This window comes from Arachis ipaensis, chromosome B4 (assembly GCF_059453495.1).
Source record: "Arachis ipaensis isolate K30076 ecotype BB chromosome B4, ASM5945349v1, whole genome shotgun sequence".
In the NCBI taxonomy this organism is placed as follows: domain Eukaryota; kingdom Viridiplantae; phylum Streptophyta; class Magnoliopsida; order Fabales; family Fabaceae; genus Arachis; species Arachis ipaensis.
The window spans coordinates 72,497,422-72,515,693 of NC_142439.1; the positions used below are offsets into that span (position 1 = coordinate 72,497,422).

The window sequence follows — 18,272 nt, forward strand, 5'->3', positions numbered from 1 at the left end:
TGAAACATTCATCGTCCGATTATAAAGCGACAGATTGGCAGAAAGTGAAACAAATTCACTGCACAATCATGATAAAGACCAACAGATATGAAAACCAAACTCATCTAAAGGTCGACTAAACGAGGATTTAATCCACCTTCCACAAATCGGCAAAGATGAAAACAGAATAATGCAAGAAGTTATCGAAAGTGATCCGGAGAAAGGACCTGCGAGGTACTAATAGATTGCTAAATAATAACTTAAAAGACTGGCCGACGTTAAGAAGTCAGACCAAGTCAAACCAAGTTATAAGTAAACCCTGGAAAGAGGTCTGGCCAACCCTATAAAAGAGGTTTACTTTAACTTAGAAGGGCACGACATGATGAAGTCGGCCCAAAATATAAAAGTTATAGAAGTAATCCCTGAAAGAGACCTGAACAAGGTCCAAGAAAGAGGATTACAAAAATAACTTAGAAGGGCACGACATGACGAAGTGGGCCCAAAATATAAAAGTTATAGAAGTAATCCCTGAAAGAGACCTGAACAAGGTCCAAGAAAGAAGATTACAAAAATAACTTAAGAAGGGCACGACATGACGAAGTCGGCCCAAAAACACAAAAGTTATAAAAGTAATCCCTGAAAGAGACTTGAACAAAGTCCAAGAAAGAGGATTACAAAATAACTCAAAAGGGTCCGACACGAAGAAGCCGGCCCAAAACACAAAGTTATAGAAGTAATCCCTGAAAGAGACTTGAACAAAAGTCCAAGAAAGAGGATTACAAAATAACTGGATACGACATAACGATGTCGGGAAGGACCCGACATGACGAAGTCAACCCACATAAAAGTGCGAAAGCTACACTTGGCAGAGACCTCACAAAAGGTCCACACAAAACAGGATTTTTAACCTCAAAGGAATCAAAGCCACAAGCGCAAAGGAGGCCGAACAACAAGGCTCCAACATTCTCAAAACCCAGAAAGATGCCAAGTTAAGCGCAAATAAGCATGATATAAAAATGCGAAGTTATAACAAGCTTCAGAGGCCACCAAAATCTGCCCCAAAAGCTTGGAAGCTACTTTTGTTTTTCAAAATAAAGTTACTAAACAAGCAACTAAGAAGTGTCAACAGCTAGCAAAATATTAATAAAGAGTTTAAAAGCCCACAAGCCAGGCAATATACACAAACAGATATGAAATTCAGTCAAATATCAGAAGGCTTCTCGGTAGCTTCAGTACGGGATGAAGGAGGACGAGCCTAGAGAGGCACTGCATCCACTATACCATCGTCCCTATTCAGAATTTGGGAATCAGGATCTAATTCTGGATGAACGACCCCAGACGGAGGAACTGTGGAAGTCGACACTTTGGCATCAGGCGCAGAGGGAGGTCTGACATCATCATCATCCGGGTCATCAGGGAGAATCTTACCATCCCTCACAATATTGTCCAAGCTGAAGAGAGTAAGGTCAACCTCAGGAGCAAGAACTTGAACCTGCTCCTTCAGGTTCTCATAAGCAGCATTTACGCTGCCGACAAGGTGACCTTGGAGCTCGGAGTAATCAACCCGGGCAGACTCTAACTTCTTTCTCAGACGCATCACCTCCCGATAGGATGTGACATAACTGTCTTTATGCCTCAATGCAGTGTCCTCGGCCAACCTCATAGAAGCCACCAGGGCAAGAGAGCTAGCCTTCTCATTTTGCAGCTCCTTCTCCAGTTTGGCTACTTTTACTTCAAGCTCCTCCTTCAGGCCATTCATCCGATCGAACTTTTGTTTAGCCTCCTCCATGAAGGCTTTGGTAGCGTGAAGGGGAAGATTTTGGGCAGTCCGATACAGGGCAGCTCCCATATATTCCATCTTAATGCTACTCCGAGTTATAAAATCTAAATGGCGAAGGAGTGATACATCATCCATGGGGAGGGCACCATAAGGACCGATTTGTTGATCAACAAACTCCACCTCATCGAAGTCAGGAGCATCAAGGTTGAAAGGCTCAATCGTTTTTTGTTTCTTGTTGGGAGGAGCACCAGAAGTAACGACAGAAGTCTGTGGAAGGTCGGCCAGACGAACCCGAGGAGTGGGGATCACTTTCCTCGGTCCAGGAGAACTTGAGAAGATCCCTCTCCTGTCACCTTGGCCGAAATATTTTGAGCAGCAGTAGTCTTCCTTGCCTTTTTGAAGGCCTTTATGGAATCATTGTTCTTAGACATCTCTGAAAATACAGAATCAACCACAGTAAGGGATTACAATCACAAAAAGAGGAAGCAAAACTAAGAAACAAGTATAGAAACAAGTCAGACAGTACCCAAAGCAGTTCGAACCAGGGACAGTCACTCAGAAACCTTTTTGTATCAAGATGGGGTGGTTCCCCCCATAAATCTTCAATAACAATTACAAAAGCCCGCTCAACCTCATCAAGCATCTCCCATGTATAATGAGACACTCTCACATCCTTTTGCCATTCTAGAGGGAAGGCAGACTCGTCATTCTCATCAAGAAAAAAGGGGCGGACCCCCTCAACAGCGCGGACTCTAAAGAAATAATTCTTAAAATCCTTAAAAGACTCATCGTACATGGCAAAAACTTTATGCCCCTGGGAAGACCTAAAAGAAACCCAGGAAGCCTTCTTTTTGGAAGAAGCTCCAGGCTTGGCAGAAACAAAAAGATAGAGGAAAAGAGTCTGAGAAGGTGTTACGCCTAACTCTTGGCAAAGCAGCTGAAAGATCATGATAAAGCCCTAGGAATTCGAATGAAGCTGGGATGGGGCAATGTTACACGACCACAACAAGTCGGTCTCGAAAGCAGTAAAAGGAAAAGTAATGTCCAACTAGCTGAAAAAATATTCATATGCATAAAAGAAGGGACGCTCCCCCTCGACCGAAGTAGGAAAACAAACCCTCTCGTCAGAGTCAGGCGCTACAAGCTCATAATCCCTCTCTCGGGCACCGCCACCACAAACTCTATGATGTTTCCTCAGCTCTACACAAAATCCAGCATCCACCACAGAGACACACATTAAGACAAGGGAGTCCAGCCAATCGGACATCCCCTCGGGAACTTTAGAAGACATCTCTACAATATTATTGTGAGAAGACATGGCCAAACTAGTCCTACAAACAAGAAAAGAAGATTGGATTACTAAAAAACATCCTGGATGAAATCAGAATAACTCGGCCAACATAATCCACTACAAAACAAACAACAAAAGGAAACCCCAGCACCATACGAAAAAGATCCAGGGGCATCCTTTAGAGGCAGTTAACAGGACAAGGATTCAGGAAAACAGGCATACGTCTCGATGCAAGAAAACAACAAAACCCTATCTGTTCTACAACCAAAATGACACCTCGAAGGCCACGAGCCACAAATCAAACACGGCCATCCAAACGAGCTACCTCCCAGACTCACCGTCCCAGTTCGAAATAAAAAATGAAAGCAGATAGCAACAAAATGTTCAGAAGAAGTAGTCATCAAAGACGCACCCCAAACAAACAAAGAAAATCTTAACAAGCGATGAGGAAAGCTATCAACAGGGCAAAAGTCAAGCTATCATTTTGAAAACTACCATTATTTAAGCAAGATACAGTCTTTTCAAGGCACAGCCAGAAGCGACAGTAGAACATGCAAAACCCTAGGAAGCATCAACAGAAACACCAGAGGTATACGCAAAAACGAAAAAGGAAAAACCAGAAAAATACGCCACAGTAAAAAGCAAGCTTTTTCAAACATACATTCAATCAGAATCAAGGCATTATCAGAAAAAAGGATGAGAACGATGAAAAGAAGAACCAACCTGAATAAAGGAAGAAGTTTTCGTAGAAGATCTAAGATGTAGAACAGAATCGCCTTTCAAGGAAAGAAAAACGCCAAGAAATCACCAAAGGACATTGCAGGGAAGAAATGTGAAAACCACAAACTTCAGGAAACAGAAAGGGAGAAGGAAAAGGGAAGTTACAAGTAAAAACGAAGAAGAGAAACCATTTCTGATTGCAAAATTCAAAATAAAAGCCAAGGGAAACGGGGCAATTAATACCAATTAATGAAGGTAATAAACCCTTGCACGTTCCCAAGAACAAAGCGCTGATATAAAAAGCGCGCGCTTTTAGAGGAAAACGTTCCACATTCAAAAAAGGTTCAACAAATGAAAGAATTGACAAAATGCTCGAGTTCGGCTTCACTAGAGAAAGATCGAAGTCAAAGATTCGACCTCAAAGCTGAAGACCGAGCTCAAGTAGGGGCACTGTTCATACCCTGGGTCAAGCTATCCGATCCGGGATGTTCAGTAATAAAGCGACCGACCTCTTCAAGTCAGGCTATCCGACCTCTTCTCAAAGAGGTCAGACGAATCGACAGAAAAGCCCAGTAAGGGGCCCAAATAGAGGAACACGACTCAAATTCAAAGGTAGTCCAAGCCTATAGAGATAAGAGGGTTCCCTTAAAAGATAAGCTGACCTCAACTCAAAGATAAGATAAGATAAGTTAACTAACTTATCTTATCTAAAAAGGTCACTCCACACTACTATAAATACACTAGAGCACCTAGGTATAACTCATACTCTGACTCTACTAAAAACCTGTTTAATACCCATGCTAACTTAAGCATCGGAGTCTCTTGCAGGTACCCCCCATCCTCCGGTGACCAAGGATCAGCAGTGCAGCCAGTCCAACAAGTCGGACACGACAATTCTGGCCGCCACCCACCAGCCAGACACGTCATCTCCGACCAGTACAGAAGATCTCGTCCGAGATCGACCTACAGTTTCAGGTAACCCTCGGAACAGTTATCTTTTTACAAAGGTAATTAGTAAGTTAGCTAGGATTTGTGGATTAAGAACAACTATGCTCACTTGACTTATCCTTCGATGTTAAGGGTTGACTAGATGAGATTAATCCATTATAATTATCATAGTTGTGGTTATGACAAGGAAAGAATTTCCTAACTCACCCCAAGCCAAGGTTCTATTTATGCTTAGAATAATACTTCAATTATTTTAAAGTTTTATTTGTCCATATTACATAGATAGTTCATTAATTTGTTCATTGGTTCATTAGTTGCAATTTTGATCGTTCTTTTATCTCTTAATTGTTTGCTTCATTATTGAAAACTCCCATGATTTCACAACCGATTTTGTGCACTTATTGTCACTAGTTCATTGGGAAGACGACCCGGGATTCAACTCCCAGTTAAATTTGGTTTGAACTGTGACAATTCTTTATTTTAAACTTTGATATGAGGATCCATTTCCGGTTTGGACTAAACTTGCAACGGAAGTTATTTTATGAATTCCGAATCGGCATAAATCATATACATCAAGTTTTTGGCGCCGTTGCTGGGGAGCTAAGTCCAATGAGTGCCATAATTTTGGATGTTGTAAATATGTGAATAGTGTGAATACTTGATTTTTGTTTGTTACTTGATACTGATTGGTAGCTAGTAACTTTGTTTTCATAGTTTTGGTAATTATTGACTATTAGATTATTTTTATTTACCTTCTTACTCTTGCTTTGTCTTAACAATTGCATGATTTCTATGATTCCTCAGTTGAATGACACGGTCGCTTCCAGACCCGAGCTTGGCCCCTTTTTTATCCTAAAATAGAAAAGACTCTAACTCATCTTAGGCAGGCTTGGCGCTAGTTAGCATTTGTGCATAGCGAATTGGATTCTCTTGAAGAGTGACCCGATTCACAATCACTATCCAACCGTGATTCTCATTCTTTATTAAACGAGGGAACCATGTATTCTTCTATTGGAAGTGCTGAAATTTCTGTGAGTGAATTAGGTGAAAACAACATGGTGGCACCACCTTGAAGAGTCACCCTCAAGGAGGCTGGAGCTCCAGACATCACCTTGCAACTGGTACAAGTTCGGTACCCGGATTTAGATGAGAACTTTGAACTCAAGATTGTGTGCCGAGTGAAGATCCCCTCAAGCACTCGAAAAATTTTCAAGTTGTATGCTCAACCGCAAGAAGTCATGGCTCGGATGAGATAGCCGTGATGGTTTTTTCTTTCCCTTTCTCTTTGGAGGGAAAGAGAAAAGAATGGTTTTACACCCAATTTGATGAGGTGATTACTAATTGGGATTTGTTGCGCAAGGATTTCCTTGAGAAGTTCTTCCCACCCTAAAATACAGATCGTTTAAGGAAAGAAATCTCATGCATCATGCAAAGAGACGGAAAAATCCTTTATGAATATTGGGAAAGATTCAAGAAGTTATTGAAATCTTGTTCCCACCATCGCATTGATGAATTGGTGCTCATAAGCTATTTTAGCCATGGCTTGGTCCCTCAACACAAGCTACTTATTGATGCCTCATGTGGAGAATCTCTCACCAAAAACAAGACCGCGAAAGAAGCTTAGGAAGTCATTGCGGATTCAACTCAACATCTAAGGACAAGGAACATGCAACCAAAGGCCATAAGTGAAGTCTCACCTTCCGGTGACGCTATCTTGACTAAGACACTTGGTGAAATGACGATTTTTCTAAGGCAAATTACTCAAGGTCAACAAATTCCACAAATGTTGCTAGCTCCACCCCAACCTCTGAGGATTGAAGGGCCTTCTAGATCTTGTGGTATTTGTGCTTGCAATGGTCACTACACCGATGAGTGTCCTGAAATCTAAGAGGACAACACATTGGCGGTGGCAAATCCTTATCCACAAAGGTCCAACTTCAATCAAGGCAATCAAGGATCTTACCACTATGGAGGAAACCAAGGTCAAGGGTGGAGAGACAACTCAAATCAAAGATGGAAACAATCCTCTCAAGCTCAACATTTTTCAACCCTCTCAAGGCCAGCAACCTAACTAACAACCACCTCAACCCTACTACTAATCATATCAACCACAAAGCCCACCCAACCCACAACTTAATCAACAATCACACTCTCAACCTCAGGTAAGATATCAACCACCACACACTAGGCATACACTTCATCAAAATAGTCAACCTCTCTCTTTAAGCTAACCTCATATGAATGACACACTTCAAAGCTTCATACAAGAGCAATGGGAGTTCCACAAGAAGTAAGAAACCTACATGGTAACCATTGCTGATGCCTTATCTCGGTTGACTATATCTCCTTCTAACAATCATAACACCTCTCAAGATTTTTCCTCTAGCGGCCTACCTTCTTAACCACAACCAAACCCCAAGGGAAGCATTAATGCAATCACCCTAAGGAGTGGTACGAAATTGGAGGAAGTTGGTCTTAAGACTACAAGTGTAAGTAAGGAAAACCACGAAGAAATTGAAGAGGAGGTAGAATTGAATGACAGTGAGAAGGAAGATGTTGTAAAAGAAGAGGAGGATGCATTGAAGGTCAAGGAACCCAAGAGGAAAAATCTCCTTGAAGAGCCTACACCAATCCCTTTTCCAACGGTGGCTAAAAAAGCTAAGAAACATGAGGATTTTGCCTTAATGTGGTGGAGGTTTTCAAGAATGTGGAGGTTACCGTCCCTCTTTTTCAAGCCATCCAACAAGTTCCCAAATATGCCAAATTCTTAAAGGATGTTTGCAATCACAAGGAGAAAATTGGTGAGCTAGGTAAGAATCCGGTAAATGGCTCTATCTCCTCTCTTATTCGAAGAAGTGTGGTGATCCTGATCCTTGTTTCGTGACTTGCGTCATTAGTGGAATAGAATTCATGGATTGCATGTGTGATTTGGGAGCTTGTGTGAGCATCATGCCTCTCTCTATCTATAAAAAGTTGAACTTGTCACCATTAAAGAGGTCCGGGGTAAGATTTGTGTTGGCGGACAAAAGTATTGTGTCGGTTGTGGGAATTGCGGAGATTGTGTTGGTGAACATTCAAAGTTTGGTGTTTCTGGTGGATTTTCACATTTTAGAGACTCCTCCAATTGATTTGGACAAGCCTTCTTCCATCCTCCTTAGGCAGCCATTTTTGAAGACATCTAGGCTCAAGTTAGATGCATTTTCGGGAGCGTATTCATTTAAAGCCGAAGGGAAGGTGGTGAAATTCACGTAGGATGGAGCCAAGAAACCAACCCTTGAAGTACTATTTGGATGTGATCTAATTGAAGAGCAACTAATTGAGCCTAACATGGGACAAGAAGAAAGGATGTCAAGGAGCCTACATCATTGGAGCACACACAAGCTAAGCATGCCAAGGAGTTGGAGATTTTCTTCCTTGGGGAGGCTTCAAGTATTGATCATTGAACTCATGCACGTCCAACTTAAGGATGTTAAACCAAAGTGTTAGGTGGGAAACACCCCACCATGATAACATTGTTCTAATCTTTCTCTTTGTTTATAATTTAACTTCATCGCATTTTACTTGCCTTAGTTAACTTAGGTTAGTTTAATTTTCAGCATAGTGATAAACCCCAATTTTGTGGTTTATCTTGTGCTTAATTTGGGGGATTTTATCAACTTTTCTAACATTTATTCAATGAAATAGCATGGTTTTGTAATTCTCCCTAAATTTGTGCTTAAGTGTGAAAACATATTTTTTAGGCCTTAAAATAGCTAAATTTAACTCACTTTAATTCCATTCGATTCCTTGATATGTTTGTTAAGTTATTTCAGGTTTAGAAGGAAAATATTGGATTGAAGGAATGAAGGAAAAGCATGTAAAGCGAGAGAACTCATGAAGAAATGAAGGAATCGCAAAGCTGTCAATCCTGACCTCTTCGCACTCAATTGATCATAACTTGAGCCATAGAGGTCCAAATGAGGCGGTTTTAGTTGCATTGGAAAGCTAGCATCTGTGGTTTCAAAATGATATATAATTTGCCATATTTGTTCTGCGTTTAGGGATGCGTACACATGAATCACATGCACACATTGATGGATCAACGTGAGTCCATTTTAGCAACTTGTGGCCAGCGATTTCTGAAGCATTTTGGGCCCAATCCAACTCATTTTTTATGCTATTGAACCCAAGGATTGAAGGGAAAATAAACTAAGTAGCCATAGTTTAGTTTTTATGATGTTTTAGGGTAGAATTCTAGAGAGAGAGGCTCTCTTCTCTCTCTAGATTTAGGATAGAAATTAGGGTAAAGTTACGTTAATCACTCTCAAATTTCTCTTTCAATTCTTGTTTTGATTTCAATTCTCTTTATATTTTAGTGTTCTATTGTCTTAATCTTCTTAGTTTCTCTTGTTAATTTCTTATTTTGCTCTCTTTTATGTTGATGAACCATTGTTGGATCTTGATTTCTTCTAATGCAATTTTATATTTTTATGTCCTTTTTATGTTCATCTTAATTGCTATTGTTGATTTCTTGCTTGTGGTAGTCATGCGTTCCTTTAATTCTTACATTTGGTGATGTTTACTTTTCTTGCACTCTAGGTGTTTGATAAAATGTTTCCTCTAGTTTTTGAGTAGTTTTCTTGACTCTTGGCCTAGGCTAAGGGAATTGAGTGACCTTGAGTCATTGGGTCTCATTAAATTGGTGATTTGAGAACCCTATGTGATCAATTTGATATCCATTGATACTAACCCACTACTAATCTAATTAGTAGATAGGTTGGGACTTATGATTGATGTTGATCAAGCCTATTTGACGTACTTCAAGCTTAGGAGTAGATATTACATACTTAAAGCTCTTGGAGGTAGACCTAGTGAGTTTGGTTCTTCATAATTTTCAAGATATGGTTAATAGACAAGGATAGTGACCCCAATTCCCATGCCTAGCCAAGACTTGCTTTTATTATTCATATTTGAAAACCAAAAAGTCCAATTGCTTTGTCTTAGTTATAATTGCTTGTTTAATTTTAGAGTAGAATTATAGTGGATGTTGTCTTATTAGTTTGGATTTGCTCACACCTTGCTTTAGTTATTTAGATTAGTTTCTTGCACTTTAAGATTTCTTGCTTGTTAAGTCTCTTAGTTTAATTTCTTGCTCATGATTTGCAACCCCAAAATTCTAACCAATGTTGATGCACATGTTTGCCCATTTCTTGTGAGACGACCCGAGGTTTGAATACTTCGGCTACTTTTATTGGGGTTGAACTTGTGACAACTAATTCTTAAAATTTGATCTGAGGGTCGATTATCGGTTTGGACTATACTATTACGAACCCAATTTGAGAAATTCTAGATCGGTAGCAATCCTTGTCACATCAAATTTTTGACGCCGTTGTCGAGGAATGGTTGCAACGTATGCCTTGACATTGGTTATGTGAATATGTGAATATTGTAGATAGTTTACTTGCTTTCAATACTTAGTTGTAGTTTAGATTTCTTTTGTGTATGTGCTATGACTCCCAAGTTTGATGACTCGGTCTCAACCGAACTTTAGCTTAGCCGAGTTTGACCCTGAGATTGAAAGAACTTTGTTACACACTCAGCAAGCTAGACGGTGGTTAGACTATACGGCTAGTACTTCGGCCTCTCTTGAGGAGCATACCGAATTGCTAGACGGTACCGAGAGTGACTTAGAGTCCACTACTTCCTATTCTTCTATTGGAACCACTAATACATCTTTGCATCCCACAGGTGAACCATACATGGCGGAGCCACGCCGGATCACTCTACATGCATAAGGAGCTCCGGACATCACACTTCCACCTTTACAAACAAGGTATCCCAACCTTGATCCAAACTTTGAGTTGAAGAATAGATTGATAAATCTATTCCCTAAGTATCATAGGCTTCCGAGTCAAGACCCCATCCGACATCTAAGAGATTTTCAAGTTACTTGTTCCACGGCTCGAAGACATGGAGCCGATGAGGTGGCTATTATGGTTTTTGCCTTCCCCTTCTCTCTTGAGGGGCAAGCAAAAACATGGTTTTATTCGCAATCGGATGAGATTGTGACCAATTGGGATTTCTTGAGAAGAGAGTTTCTAGACAAATTCTTTCTGCCAGAGAAGACCGAATACATCCGGAAGGAGATCTCGGGTTTAATGCAAAAGGACCAAGAGAGTTTGTATGAGTATTGGACTCGGTTCAAGAAGCTATTGGAATCTTGTCAACATCATGGATTGGATACTCACTTGCTCATTAGTTACTTCACCGGAGGTCTTTATGCGAAAGATAGAAGATTGCTCACCGCTTCTAGTGGTGGTTCTCTTTCCAAAAACAAAGACGGCGGGAGATGCTTGGAGCTTGATAAATGATGTTGCTGAGGCTACACAACATGTAAGAGTAAGGAGCAACCCTCTCAAGGGTGTGGCGAAAGCATCCCCTTCAAAAATAAGCTTGACCAAGGCGCTTGGGGATATGACCACTATTTCGAGGGTTACCTGAAACTGTAGGTTGATCACGGGTGAGATCTTCTGTGCTGGTCGACGCTGATGTGTCCGACTTGTGGGTGGTGGCCGGAGCTGCCGTGTCCGACTTGTTGGACTTGTTGGTGATATTGATCCTTCATTACCGGAGGGTGGTGGTACCTGCAAGAGACTCCAATGCTTAAGTTAGCAAAGGTATTAAGCAGGTTTTTAGTAGAATCAAATTATGAGTTATACCTTGGTGCTCTAGTGTATTTATAATAGTGTGGAGTGACCTTTCTGGAGATAAGATAGTTATCTTATCTTATATTTGAGTGAAGTCATCTTATCTTTAAGGGGAACCGCCTTTATCTTTCTAGCCTTTAGCTGCCTTTAGATTTGGGCTGTGTTCCTTCGTTTGGGCCTTCTTTGGGCTTCTTTGGCGATTTGGCCGAGCTCTTTGAGAAGAGGTCAGGCAATCCTGACCGGAAGAGGTCGATCGACTTGTCGTCAATCAGCCCGGGTCGTACAGCTCGACCCTGGGCATGAACAGTGCCCCTGCTTGAGCTTGGTCTTTTTTTTAAGGTCGAGTCCTTTTAGACTTCGATCCTTTCCGGAGAAGCCGAGCTCAAGCACTTTTTTGTTGGTCTCTGTTTGTAGAACTTCCCATTAGTGGCTTTAAATGTGGAACGTTTCTCTCTTTCTAGCGTGCGTTTTGCACTTTCTTGTGAACGTGCAAGGGTTTTAAAAACCCATTAACTCCACCCTTCGCCGTTTCCTTTTCTCATTTTTTATTTTTTCAGAAAGCCTCTCTCTTTCACTTCTCTTCTCCTTGCTTACTGCAACTTCTCTTTTCTCCTTACTCCCTCTGTTTCTGTGCTTCCGTGCTTTCCCTTTCCTTACTTGAGAAGATGGTCGTTAGCGTGGCTTTAGTTGTTGTTTCATTCTCTTAATTACTTTGCCATTCCCTCTTCGCTACAGGTTGGTTTTCTATCTTCCTCCTTTTCTTTCACGCCTTTTCTTTTTATAGTTTCGTTTGGTCATGAGAAATTTGGTTCTTGCTTGAATTCATGTTGGAAAGTTTGAATCTTTCTTGGCGTTTGTTGTTGTAGCGTGTACTCTGAGGGTTTCTGTGATATGCACCATTCTAGGGTGTCTTTAATTTTATATACCCCCTTTTCTTATTTCATGCTAGCTGATGCTTCTAGGGCTTTGAATGTTACTATTGCTTCTGATTGTGTTCTTCGCATTTGAAGTTTTAAAGTGATAAACTGTTTGATTCTGAAAAAAGGTTGTGTCTTTGATGATTTCTTTTTGGCATGTTTGATACATGACAATTCCCTTTTGCTGATAAATAAAAGATGGCGATTTTGATGACTTCCTGTTTTGTGACTTTCCTTTCGGAGTGTTGCTTTGTTGAAAGAGGGTTATTTTCTTGTTTGGGAGATGTCGAGATGTAGGCTTGTAGATTTTTCCTGAGTCTTTATTCTGTTACTGCCTCCAAAGGATACCCCTGGATCGTTGGTGCGAGTTCTGGGGTTTTCTTTTGTTTGCTATGCCTGACTTCTTATCATTTGCATGTTTTTAGTATGAGTTGTTATCGCTGACTTGCCCAAGTTGTTTGATTAGTAACCCATTTTCCTTTTTTCTTACTGTAGGACTAGTTAACCATGTCTTCTCGAAAAAATATTGTCGAGACCTCCTCCAAAGTCCCCGAAGGAATGTTTGACTGACTGGACTCCCTCGTCCTGATGTGTGTTTCAGTAGTTACATCATCAGATCTATAGTGGTAGGGATCAGAAGAAAAACTACGAATTGGTAGCGCCTGACTCTGATGAAAGAGTTTGCTTTCCTTCTCTGACCCAGGGGGAACGTCCCTTCTTTTATGCTTACGACTACTTTTTCAACCAAATGAACAGCACCCTTCCTTTTACCTCCTTTGAGACCGACCTGTTGTGGTCGTGTAATGTAGCTCCATCCCAGCTCCATCCGAACTCCTGGGGCTTTATCAAGATCTTTCTATTACTTTGCCAAGAGCTGTATGTCAAACCTTCTCAAACTCTCTTTCTTTACCTCTTTGTCTTGACCAAACCTGGGACTACCAAAAATAAAGCTTCTTGGATTTCTTTTAGGTCTGCCCAACGACACAAAGTATTTTCTATGTACAATGAGTCTTTTAGGGATTTTAAGAACTACTTTTTTAAAGTCCGAGCTGTTGAGGGATCTCGGCCATTTTTCTTGGAGTCGAATAACGAACCTGCCTTCCCCTTATGTTGACAAAAGAATGTTATAGTATCTAGATATATGTGGAAGATGCTTGATGAGGTTGAGTAGGCTTTTGTGAATTTGTTGGAGGAGATTTGGGGGCAACCTCCCCATCTCGACACAAAGAGATTCTTAGGAGACCCTTCCCTTGTCCGAGCTGAGCTGGGTAGTGGTCGACTTCTTTTTGCTTTGTTTGCTTGCTTTTTGTTTCTGTTTCTTCCAGTTTCGTCACTTGTTTTGTTGTGTTTTTCAGAGATGGTTAAAAATAATGATTCCATGAAGGCCTTTAAAAAGGCGAAAAAAGCTACAGCAGCCTAGTACATCTTGGCTAAGGCTGCTAGGGAAGGATCTTCTCAGGTTCCCCCTAAGAAGCCTGTCTTGAGCACTGCTGGGCCGAGGAGGATGATTTCTACTCCTCAGGACCATTTGGTTGATCCCCCCAGACTTCTGTTGCTACCTCTTCTTCCTCTGCCGGCCCTCTTCCGAAAAGACAGAGGACTATTGAGCCTTTTAATCTGGAAGCCCCCGACTTTGATGCTGTTGGTTTTGTTGATCAACAAATTTCCCCTTATGGCGTTGTTCCTACTGATGATGTCTCCATTCTTCGCCATTTGGACTTTATTACCCGAAGTAGTATCAAGATGGCATACATGGGAGCAGCCTTATTCTGAACTGCTCAGAACCTTCCTATTCATGCAACAAAGGCTTTTATGGAGGAGGCCAAATCGGAATTTAATAGGATCAGGGGATTGAAGGAGGAGCTTGAGGTGAAGGTGGCGAAGCTGGAAAAAGAGTTGGAAGGTGAGAAGTCTCGAGCTACTGCTGTGGTAGCTTCTGCGAATCTGGCTAAGGATATGGCACTGAAGCATAAGGAAAGCTATGTCTTGACTTATGGTGAGATGATGAAGCTTAGGGAGAGGTTGGAATCTGCTCGAGCTGACTATGCCGAGCTTCAGGGCCATCTCGAGGGCAGTGTGACTGCTGCTTATGAGAATTTGAAGGATCAGGTCCGAGTTCATGCTCTCGAGCTCGACCTATCTCTCTTCAACTTATATAATATTGTGAAGAATGGGAAGATCGTCCCTGCCCCGGATGAAGATGAAGTTGATGCAGATCCACCTCCTGTGCCATCCACCAAGCCTTCTATTTCCCCGACTTCTTCAACTCCTGCAGCCGAGGTCGACCACCCTAATTCGGATCCTGATGTTCAGATCCTGAATCGGGCGGTTGGGACTGTCGACACTGTCCCCCTTCAGACTTGTCCTCCTTCACCCCGAGATGCTGCCACTAGGGAATCTTTGAATCCTTTATAGTTTTTTTTAGTGTATTGTGTACAGCCCAGTCTGTGGGCCTTTGAACTCTTATCTGTGTTTTGTTTCACTTGGATATTTTAGTTGCTTTTCTTAGCAACTTTATGTAGAAAAACAAATGTCTTTTCAACTCTTAAGGTCACCTTTTCAGGTGGCCTTTTGATTTATAATAGCTTTGTTTTTTCATGATATGGCTATCTGCAGTTTTTTGACACTTTAAGGAATCTTTAGAGTGTTGGAGCCTTGCTGTCAGACCTCTTTTGATTGCCTTTGTGCTTTATTTCCTGCTTTAGTCGAAGCTAGCTTTGTTCAACTATTCTTCTTTGCATTCTTTGATAGAATACTTGTAGATTGATGGCTTTCTGGGTCCGGCTTGAGTCCCTTATAGCGCACGTCTTCTGTCGGTCGACTTCTTTTGTTTAGTCTTTGCGAATTATTTTTAGTAATCCCTTGGGATTTACTTTTTTATAACTCTGTTGCTTTAATTGGTTTGATCCGACTTCTTCATATCGGTCCCTTTTAAGCTATTTCTGGTAATCTATTTTTTAGTTGGACCTTGTCAGGTCTCTTTTTTATGGATTACCTTTTAGAACTTTGTAGCTTTAGTTGGCTTGGGCCGACTTCTTCATGACGGTCCCTTCTAAGTTATTTCTAGTAATCCATTTTATTTGGACCTTACAGGTCTCTTTTTATGGATTACTTTTATAACTTTTGGTAGCTTTCTTACTGGTTTGGGCTGACTTCTTCATGTCGGCCTCTTTTAAGTTATTTCTAGTAATCCATTTTATTTGGACCTTACAGGTCTCTTTTTATGGATTACTGGTGCACGAAATCGTGATTCACACTTTTCACAACTCCGCACAACTAACCAGCAAGTGCACTGGGTCGTCCAAGTAATACCTTACGTAAGTAAAGGTCGATCCCACTGAGATTGTTGGCTTGAAGCAATCTATGATTATCTTGTAAGTCTTAGTCAGGAGATTAATAATAAAAATTACTTTTGTTTACAAAAACTAAATAACATGAAATAAAGGTTACTTGTTATGCAGTAATGGAGAACAGATTGAGGTTTTGGAGATGTTCTGTCTTCTGAATCTCTGCTTTCCTACTGTCTTCTTCTTCACGCACGCAAGGCTCCTTCCATGGCAAGCTGTATGTTGGTGGATCACTGTTGTCAATGGCTACCATCCATCCTCTCAGTGAAAATGGTCCAAATGCGCTGTCACCGTACGGCTAATCATTTGTCGGTTCTCACTCATGTTGGAATAGAATCCATTGATTCTTTTGCATCTGTCACTACGCCCAACACTCGCGAGTTTGAAGCTCGTCACAGTCATCCCTTCCCAGATCCTAGTCAGAATACCAGAGACAAGGTTTAGACTTTCCGGATCTCAGGAATGGCCGCCAATAATTCTAGCCTATACCACGAAGACTCTGATCATGAACCAGGAGGCTAAGAGATACACACTCAAGCTAGTGCAGATAGAACGGAGGTGGTTGTCAGGCATGCGTTCATAAGTGAGAATGATGATGAGTGTCATGGATCATCACATTCATCAGGGTGAAGTGCGAGTGAATATCTTAGAATAGAGACGAGCGTGATTGAATGAAAAACAGTAGTAGTTGCATTAATTCATCGAAACACAGCAGAGCTCCTCACCCCCAATCATGGAGTTTAGAGACTCATGCCGTAGAGATACAATGTAAAACATGAAAATGTCATGATGTCCATAATAAATCTCTAAAAGTTGTTTAAATACTCAACTAGTAACCTAGGTTTACAGAAAATGAGTAAACTACTGTAGATAGTGTAGAAATCCACTTCCGGGGCCCACTTGGTGTGTGCTGGGGCTGAGAATTGAGCTTTACACGTGCCTAGGCTGTTTCTGGAGTTAAACACCAAGTTGTAGCCTGTTTTGGGTGTTTAACTCTAACTTGTAACCTGTTTCTGGCGTTTAACGCCAGAATGCAACATGGAACTGGCGTTGAATGCCAGTTTACGTCATTTATCTTCAAGCAAAGTATAAACTATTATATATTGCTGGAAATCCCTGGATGTCTACTTTCCAACGCAATTGAGAGCACGCCATTTGGGTTTTTGTAGCTCCAGAAAATCCATTTTGAGTGCAGGGAGGTCAGAATCCAACAGCATCTGCAGTCCTTTTTCAGCCTCTGAATCAGATTTTTCTCAAGTCCCTCAATTTCAGCCAGAAAGTACATGAAATCACAGAAAAACACACAAACTCATAGTAAAGTTCAAAAGTATGAATTTTGAATAAAAACTAATAAAAATATAGTAAAAACTAACTAAATCATACTAAAAACTACTTAAAAACAATGCCAAAAAGCGTATAAATTATCCGCTCATCACAACACCAAACTTAAATTGTTGCTTGTCCCCAAGCAAATGAAAATCAAATAGGATAAAAAGAAGAGAATATACTATAAATTCCAAAATATCAATGAAACTTATCTCCAATCAGATGAGCGAGACTATTAGCTTTTTGCCTCTTGAATAGTTTTGGCATCTCATTTTATCCATTGAAGTTCAGAATGATTGGCATCTATAGGAACTTAGAATTTAGATAGTGTTATTGATTCTCCTAGTTCCGCATGTTGATTCTTGAACACAGCTACTTTATGAGTCTTGGTCGTGGCCTTAAGCACTCTGTTTTCCGGTATCACCACCGGATACATACATGCCACAAACACATAACTAGGTGAACCTTTTCAGATTGTGACTCAGATTTGCTAAAGTCCCCAATTAGAGGTGTCCAGGGTTCTTAAGCACACTCTGTTTTGGCTTTGGACCTTGACTTTAACTGCTCAGTCTCAAGTTTTCACTTGACACCTTCACGCCACAAGCACATGGTTAGGGACTGCTTGGTTTAGCCGCTTAGGCCAGGATTTTATTCCCTTGGGCCCTCCTATTCACTGATGCTCAAAGGCTTGGATCCTTTTTATTACCCTTGCCTTTTGCTTTTAAGGGCTATTAGCTTTTTCTGCTTGCTTTTTTTTTTCGCAAACTTTTATATTCACTGCTTTTTCTTGCTTCAAGAATCAATTTTATGATTTTTCAAATTATCAATAACATTTCTCCTTTTCATCATTTTTTCAAGAGCCAACATATTTAACATTCATAAACAACAATATTAAAAGAAATATGCACTGTTCAAGCATTCATTCAGAGAACAAAAAGTATTGTCACCACACCAAAATAATTAAACTAATTTCAAGGATGAATTTGAAATCATGTAATTCTTGTTCTTTTGTAATTAAAACATTTTTTCATTTAAGAAAGGTGATGGATTCATAGGATGTTCATAACTTTAAGGCATAGACTCTAATCTTTATTTATTATTTAATGGAATTAATATAAATTAGGCATAAAAGCAGACACTTAGTAATAAAAGAAAAGAAACTAAAGACATAAAGACTAATGACTTCTAATTTTAATACTCATATACTCTTAAAATAGATAAAAGGTTATCACAGAGTTAGGACTCAACAACCTTTACTTTGGGAGGTAGATGCCTCTT

At 40.5% G+C, this 18,272-nt stretch overlaps 1 pseudogene; it reads right to left on the reverse strand.

Moving 5' to 3' along the window:
* Positions 1–1,180: 1,180 nt before the first annotated feature.
* LOC148567901 (uncharacterized) lies at positions 1,181–1,894 on the reverse strand (annotated as a pseudogene).
* Positions 1,895–18,272: the final 16,378 nt, after the last annotated feature.